This window comes from Enhydra lutris, unplaced genomic scaffold (genome assembly GCF_002288905.1).
Source record: "Enhydra lutris kenyoni isolate GAN:26980312 unplaced genomic scaffold, ASM228890v2 scaffoldscaffold82, whole genome shotgun sequence".
Classification (NCBI taxonomy): Eukaryota; Metazoa; Chordata; class Mammalia; order Carnivora; family Mustelidae; genus Enhydra; species Enhydra lutris.
The window spans coordinates 3127641-3134998 of record NW_019154166.1 but is presented as its reverse complement, the minus strand read 5'-3'; the positions used below and the strand labels follow the sequence as shown (position 1 = coordinate 3134998).

At 48.9% G+C, this 7358-nt stretch overlaps 1 non-coding gene across 1 annotated transcript; it reads left to right on the top strand.

The window, feature by feature from the left end:
- The first annotated feature begins 1322 nt into the window (after window positions 1–1322).
- Window positions 1323–1395, top strand: TRNAK-CUU. The gene has a single exon. It is a non-coding gene; the product is annotated as a tRNA-Lys (tRNA).
- The last annotated feature ends 5963 nt before the right edge of the window (window positions 1396–7358 follow it).

The window sequence follows — 7358 nt, the reverse complement described above, 5'->3', positions numbered from 1 at the left end:
CACCAACCAAGCCACCCTTATTTTATTTTTTTAATCTTTAAAAATGATTTATTTATTTATTATTTTAGCGAGAGAAAGAGAGAGAGGGAGCGAGCATGAGCGGGAGAGGCAGAAGGAGAGGGAGAGAGAATGCCAGGCAGACCCCATGCTGGGCTCCATCTCACGTCCTGAGATCAGGACCTGAGCTGAAACCAAGAATCAGACAATTAACCGACTGTGCCACTCAGGAGCCCCCAGACAGGATATTTTAAACAAAACATGCCTTTGATTAAAAAACAAAAACAAAAACAAAAAAAACCAGCTTGAGAATCTCCAGATGTGTAGGGTTGGCTGTCAGCTTTCAGCAAACTCCAAGATCACCTCCTACCTTCTTTTCTGGTAAAAAGTACATGCTGCCCATACTTTAGTCAAATGTTGTTACTTCCCACTGTTTCCCGGTATTGGTTTTCCTTGCCTGTGCTTTGGTCCCTTGCTTCCTGGCTCTGGCAGCCCACCATTCTCAACTGCTGCGATCCTGCCCACCTTCTCTGACTCAGCTGAAGTGACATCTGAGAAGCTGGAAGGGATGTCCTCATCCATGCATCCATCCTTCCATCCGTCCATCCATTCATCCATCCATCCATCCATCCACCCATCTGTCCGTCCATCCATCCATCCATCCATCATCCATCCTTCCATCCATCCATCCATCTATCCTTCCATCCATCCATCCTTCCATCCATCCATCCATCCATTTTCCATCCATGCCTTCATACATGCATCCATGCATCCATCCATCCATCCTTCTGTCCAACAAGCAGTTCCTGGGCATTGACTCTGTATCAAGCCCTGAGCTAGTTCCTGGGAACACCAGCTGAACACACTGGCCTTGCCTGTAAGGAGTTTACCATCTAGCACTGTGCTCTGTCTTCTATGGTTACTGCTAGCCACAGGTCACTCTTGAGCATTTTATTTTTTAAGATTTTATTTATTTATTTGAATAAGAGACAGAGAGAGCATGAGCTGGCGGAGGGGTGGGAGGGGCAAGCAGATGTGCCGCTGAATGTGGAGCCCCACAAGGGGCCCTATCCCAGGACCCCAAGATCATGAACTGAGCCGAAGTCAGACACTTAACCGATTGAGCCACCCAGGCTCCCCAACTCTTGAGCATTTAAAGTGTGGCAGGTCAGGAATAAAATGTGCTGTAGGTCTAAAACACCCATTGGATTTTGACTCTTAGCACACGGAAAAGAATGTATAACATCCTGGTAATGATTTTTAATTGACTACATGTGGAAATGTAATATTCTCTCCACGGTGGGTTAATACTTAATTCCAGAGGCGCCTGGCTGGCTCAGTCGGTAGAGCATGAGACTCTTGATTTCAGGGTCATGAGTTCAAGCCCCATGTTGGGCGTGGAGCCTACTTTTAAAAAATTAATCAACTTCAGTCATATCACATTAGTTTTGGAATACAGCTCCTGGAAAGTTTAAGCTGACATATGTGGTGTGCGTGGATGGCTCACCTTCATTTTCATGGGACAGTGCTGGTCTTGGTGGAGGGTACAGGGACGAAGGCAAAAATGCATAAGGAGTTTTAGATAGGTCTTTCTATAAAAATGTGTGTGCAGGATTCAGCAAGGGAGGGTTTTTAGTTCAGGACACGAAAGAGGAAGGGAATCCATTTATGATGCATCAAGCATTGTACGAGGCACTGTGATCCATCCATTCATGCATTGGCTTGGCATTTAAAATACCTCCCTTAATCCTCGCACCACCAATCCCCACAACCCACCACATCTTTCCAGCCTGCTGGGACCAGGTCACCAGCATCTCTCAGCCTTGGCGCAGCGGCCTCGTACCCTGGTTTAATCTACCCTCCACACTGTAACCAGAGTGATCCTTCCAAAACACAGACCCGGTCATGGGTCCCATTACTCTTCAAATTAAAACTCTGCCATCATCCCCCTTGCTGTTTTCTCTGAAAGAATCCCCCCCCCCCCCGTTTGTCTGGCTCACGTCATATTCAGATTATATTTTCAAAAGAAAAAATTTCTCTAGGGAGACTTTCTTGAACTTTCCGCATCCCCACCCCTGCCACCATTCTGAGTTAAGTGTCCCTCTTAGGGGTCCCTGGATTTTGCTCTATTTCCCATAGTATAGTACTTGTCATACCGTGTTGCATTCCCACAAAACTCTTTGGACCAGAGGCCTGTCTGAGAATCTGTGAAGATCTGTAGATCTCCCCAGAAAAAAAGAAAAGACAAAAGCGTGCAGTAAACGTTGCATACGATTCAAAGTTTTATAGAATTAAATTCTTTAGGTTTCCATGGACTCCAGATTAAGAACCCCTGCTCTATAATCATATAGTTATCTGTAATTATAATTATCTGCCTATTTGCTCATATTTCCTGCTAGATGGTATGCTCCTTAGGGGTAGGGACTGTGCCTATGTTGACATAGTCATTTCCTTGGTACCTGGCCCATCCCTAGACACAAAAGACACTCAATAGGCATTTGCCAAAAAAAAAAAGTATTTGCCACAGGTGTGACTTGCCCTAAGACATTAGGATGGAGGAACTCTCATGCTTTCATTTTTCTAAATCACATTAGATCTGACTTAGCCTTATCCTGCATGATTGGACAGAAGTCTTAATGAGGAAATTTCAGGCTCGTTTGGTTTTTTTCTTTCCCCTCAGAATTCCAGAGTGTAAGAGGCCCAAGAAAATTCTAGAAGGTTTTTTTCTTTCTCAGCTCATGGGAGTCTCTGCAATGGTTTTCCCATTACTCGTGCTGATTGAAGATGTCCACAGGTGAGCACTGAACCCTCAGGTCCGTCCAGCATTATTCCCCAGAAGAGCTGTGTCGTGGTCATTACGATAGTTTGTGCCCCAAGATACTCCCGGCCAAAGAATCGTGTTGAAAAGGGACCCCTATCAGTACCTCTTGTGGACACTCAAATTTAAACCTCTGACTTCTTCACCACCATCAGGGAAACACTTTTTTTTCTTTTCTTTTCTATTTCCTTTTGGTAGGCTCCGTGCCTAACGTGGGGCTGGAACTCAGGACCAAGAGTCGAGTGCTCCACCCACCTAGCCAGCCAGTGCCCCCAGGGAAACAGCTTTTCAACTCAAAAATACCACTCTTCTATCTCTCTGGAGTGATCTGGCCTGAAATTCCTCAACAGGAATAACAAGGACTGAAAACCTCTTATCGATACTTAAAAAGACCAGGCAAAGAATGTCACTGAGTAAAGCAGGTCAGCTCTGAGGGACCACGGGGTTCGTGGTGGCTGAGGAGCTCTGGGGCCACGTGCTTTGTCTAAGAACGAGCAGCAGCTCAGGCACCACCCAATTGTCCTCGAATTTCCCGATCTTCCAATTTTTCAGGGGAAACCGGAAATGTGGATTTTCATGTGATAGCTCTTTTCCCCCCTATTTTTTAAAAAAGCACTTCAATAAGGTTTATTTTGCAAATCATGTCACTCACAGTATAAAATTCAGTGGGTTTTTTTTTTTTTTTTAGTAAGCTTACCGAGTTGGGCAACCATCACGATGAGTTAATTTTAGAACATTTTCATCATCTCAGTAGGAACCCTCATGTCTATTTCCTGCTAATCCCCATGCTGTCCCTCCTTCCCCACCCTGGCCTTCACCCCAGGCAACTACTGTGATGCTATTTCCCAAGTTTAGTTCTTTACAGATATTTCATATAAATGGGATCCTACAAAATGTGGTGTCTGTGTCTGAGGGTAATGTTTTCAAGGTTCACGCACACGGTTGCATTCCTTTTATTTTTCTAGGTAGGCTCCATGCCCAGGGCAGAGTCAAGCTTGGGGCTTGGACGAATGAGGACATTAAGATCTGAGCCCAAATCAAGAGTCTGACACTTAACTGACTGAGCCACCCAGGTGTCCCTATAGTTAACTTTTTAAGAAAGTGGCAAGTGGGGGTGCCTGGGTGGTTTAGTCATTAAGCGTCTACCTTTGGCTCAGATCATAATCCCAGGGTTCTGGGATCAAGCCCCACAGAGCACTGGGCTCCCTGCTCAGCGGGAAGCCTACTTCTTCCTCTCCCACTCCGCCTGCTTGTGTTCCCTCTCTCGCTGTGTCTCTCTCTGTCAAATAAATAAATAGAATCTTTTTTTTTAAGTGGCAAATGATTTCTCAGAGTGCCTGCACGAGTTTCTATTCCCCCCAGAAATGACTGAGCGTTCCCATGTCTCTGTGTCCTCACCAACATTTGGTATTGTCTGTCTTTTTGATTTGGGTCATTCTGGTGGTTGGGAAGTGGTATCTCCTTATGATTCTGGTTTGTGTTTCCCTGCTGGCTACTGGTGTTGGATAGTTCTTGATTTGCAAATTTTGGAATTCATTCAAATAAAAAAAAAATGCTTCATATCAGCCCTGTGCAGATGGAACAAAACAGTTTAGAACAAAACAGGTTCACCGGCTGGAACCACCCAGAGGGAAAGAGTTTGGACTTATGACCTAGACTGTGCAAAACAATGGTCTGTGAACTTTCTCTTTTGGGGGCAAAGCAGCCTAGACTGTCAGGAAAAATTACTATGGAGAAAGACCTCTCTCGCTTGTAAATGAACTTGTAGAGTAAGAAACAAGTTTCAACCTATTGCATTTCGTGATGCCTCTTCCCCCCTCTCTCCCACTACATTGTCCTGTTAATATCCATTTGAATGAGTCTTTGAAGTCTCCATTCCTATCCCCCTTTTTATTTATTTTTATTATTTTTTTAAGAATTTATTTATTTGACAGAAAGAGACACAGTGAGAGAGGGAACACAAGCAGCGGGGAGTGGGAGAGGGAGAAGCAGGCTTCCCACTGAGCAGGGAGCCAGATGCAGGGGCAGACCCTTAATGACTGAGCCACCCAGGCGCCCCTATCCCCTTTTTAAAGATGACGGTAAGGAATTGGTCTAAGTTTCAACATCTAGTAATGGCAGAGATGAATTCAAAGCCAAGTTTACCTGGTTCAAAAATCCTGTGTCTTCCTCATCCAAATAGCAGCACATTCTGGAATAGATGTCGGTGGGGTGAGATACAGAGGAGCCTGGCAGGCTGGATTATGGGGGTAGAGAGGGATAGGATACTGGAGCCATTGGAGACAAAGGAATCAGGGGTTTCAAGGCTGGTTTCATTAACAGACAAAGGGAAGTTGAGGAGGGGGTGAGTTTGGGTGACGGGATGAAGTGGAAATGGGAAGAAAAGGGGCACCTGGGTGGCTCAGAGAGTTAAAGCCTCTGCCTTCGGCTCAGGTCATGATCTCAGGGTCCTGGGATCGAGCCCCATATCGGGCTCTCTGCTCAGCGGGGAGCCTGCTTCCCTTCCTCTCTCTCTCTGCCTGCCTCTCTGCCTACTTGTGATCTCTGTCAAATAAATAAAATCTTAAAAAAAAAAATGGGAAGGAAAGAGAGGGCCCAAGTGTTGGGAGTGTCACCAGGACTAGACATACATTCGCGGACATTCTTTTTATGACTGGTTTCTCATTAAGACTAACATCTTTGGGCGCCTGGGTGGCTCAGTGGGTTAAGCTGCTGCCTTCGGCTCGGGTCATGATCCCAGGGTCCTGGGATCGAGTCCTGCGTCGGGCTCTCTGCTCGGCGGGGAACCTGCTTCCTCCTCTCTCTCTGCCTGACTCTCTGCCTACTTGTGATCTCTGTCTGTCAGATAAATAAATAAAATCTTTAAAAAAAAAAAAAAAAGACTAACATCTTTGTGATGTTTAATTCTGGTGAGTTTCCTGCCCTCTCTGATGATCCAGGGTTTGTTTTCAAATTGTGAGCACCCCTGGAGTTGGTGGCTAACAGGGCTGTGTGTGTGTGGACGGATGCTCTTGGCCCTGAACACCGCATGGGGAAATGTCCAGTGGCCGACAAAGCTGACAGAGTCTTTGGTTACAGACAGAGTCTTTGGTCCTCTCTGAACACACTTAAAGATTCAGAAGAGGAATATCACTCCGATATTTTGTACAGTTCACTCATACTCCATGCGCACACAGCATTAAGGGCAGTCCAATTCATGGGGCCAAGTCACAAGACGCCTGGAAAAGGGGCAGCTCACCCCACAGCATGCTGGTGGGGGTGGGGGTGGGGGACGAGAGTCACTCTACTAGGACAAAGCACAGACACAGGAGCTGACTTCCCCAGGAAGGACTCTGCACTCAGCTGCCTCTTGGAGCCTTCTCTGAATTCCACCAACCCTTCCTTATCATTTCCTGATTTTTTTTTCCTTATTCACTTTTTACCAGACTGGAAGTTTCCATGTATCATATCACACGCATTAAAGCACACCCATTTCCCACATTAAATAACTGCATTTTGCTGTACAATTTTTTTTGATGATGTGCCAGTTTTATAATTCATTTTGATCTCGTGACTTACACTTTATTGTATTTATATGTCATTATATAAGAGCCCTGTTGCAGCTGACCCGTTTCTGCGGATATTTCATTAACTATTCATTGACTTCAATTTATTTTTCCAGTTTCCTTATTTTGAGCCTGACCCACCCCCCCTCCAGCCCCCCTCCAGACCCCCCAGTTCTCAAACGTTTTCTAAGGCCTCCGAGGGGTTCATAGGCCCTAGGGGGTGAGGACAGCTCGGCAAAACCTCCTCACAGGCCCCTCCCGCGTAGGGAGTCCACGTGATGAATGAACGAATGAATGAAAGAAGGAACGAATGAATGAGGTGAGCGAAGTCCTTTCCCCCACGTCTCCTGTCCTAGGCCGCTAGCCCCTCGTCTGGAATCCCGCCGCAGCCCGCAGCCTGGGGAGGGAGGCCCCGCCCCTCTCAAACCCTGAAACTGCCGCAGCGGAGGAAGGCGTCCGGCGCTCCGCGGCCCAGGCACCGTCACCCCGCTGCCGGAGCGCGGCCCGGGCCCCCGCAGAGCCCGCGCGCATGGGCAGAGCCGCCGCGGGCCCCCCCCCCCCCCCCCCCACTGCAGGTGAGCCTCAGAGCCGCGGCCCCCGCCCCCCGCGGCTCCGAGGGTGACGTAAGGCCTCTGGACCGCGCTCCGGCCCCGCCCCTGCAGGCAGCGCCGGAGGCCCGCGACTCGGCGGTGGCAGCCGGTGCCGCTGCGGGACACGCCGGCTGCGGCGGGGACAGGGGCCGGCGAGGCGGCCCGACGCCGGCACAGGCGCGTCCGGGCGCGGCTCGGGGCTCCCGCCGCGGGTCACCTGCCGCAGCGGCAGCACGGCCGAGGCCCCCGCGGCGTCCGCAGCCGCTGCCCAGCGGGCTCGCCGGCGCCTGGTCGGCCTCGGCTGTCCATCTCCGCGGGCGCCGACCAATCGCCCGCCGCCGGCCCGGCCGCACCTCCCGGAGTCCATGACGGGCGCGCGGGGCGGCCTATGAGGTCGGGGCGCCGGCG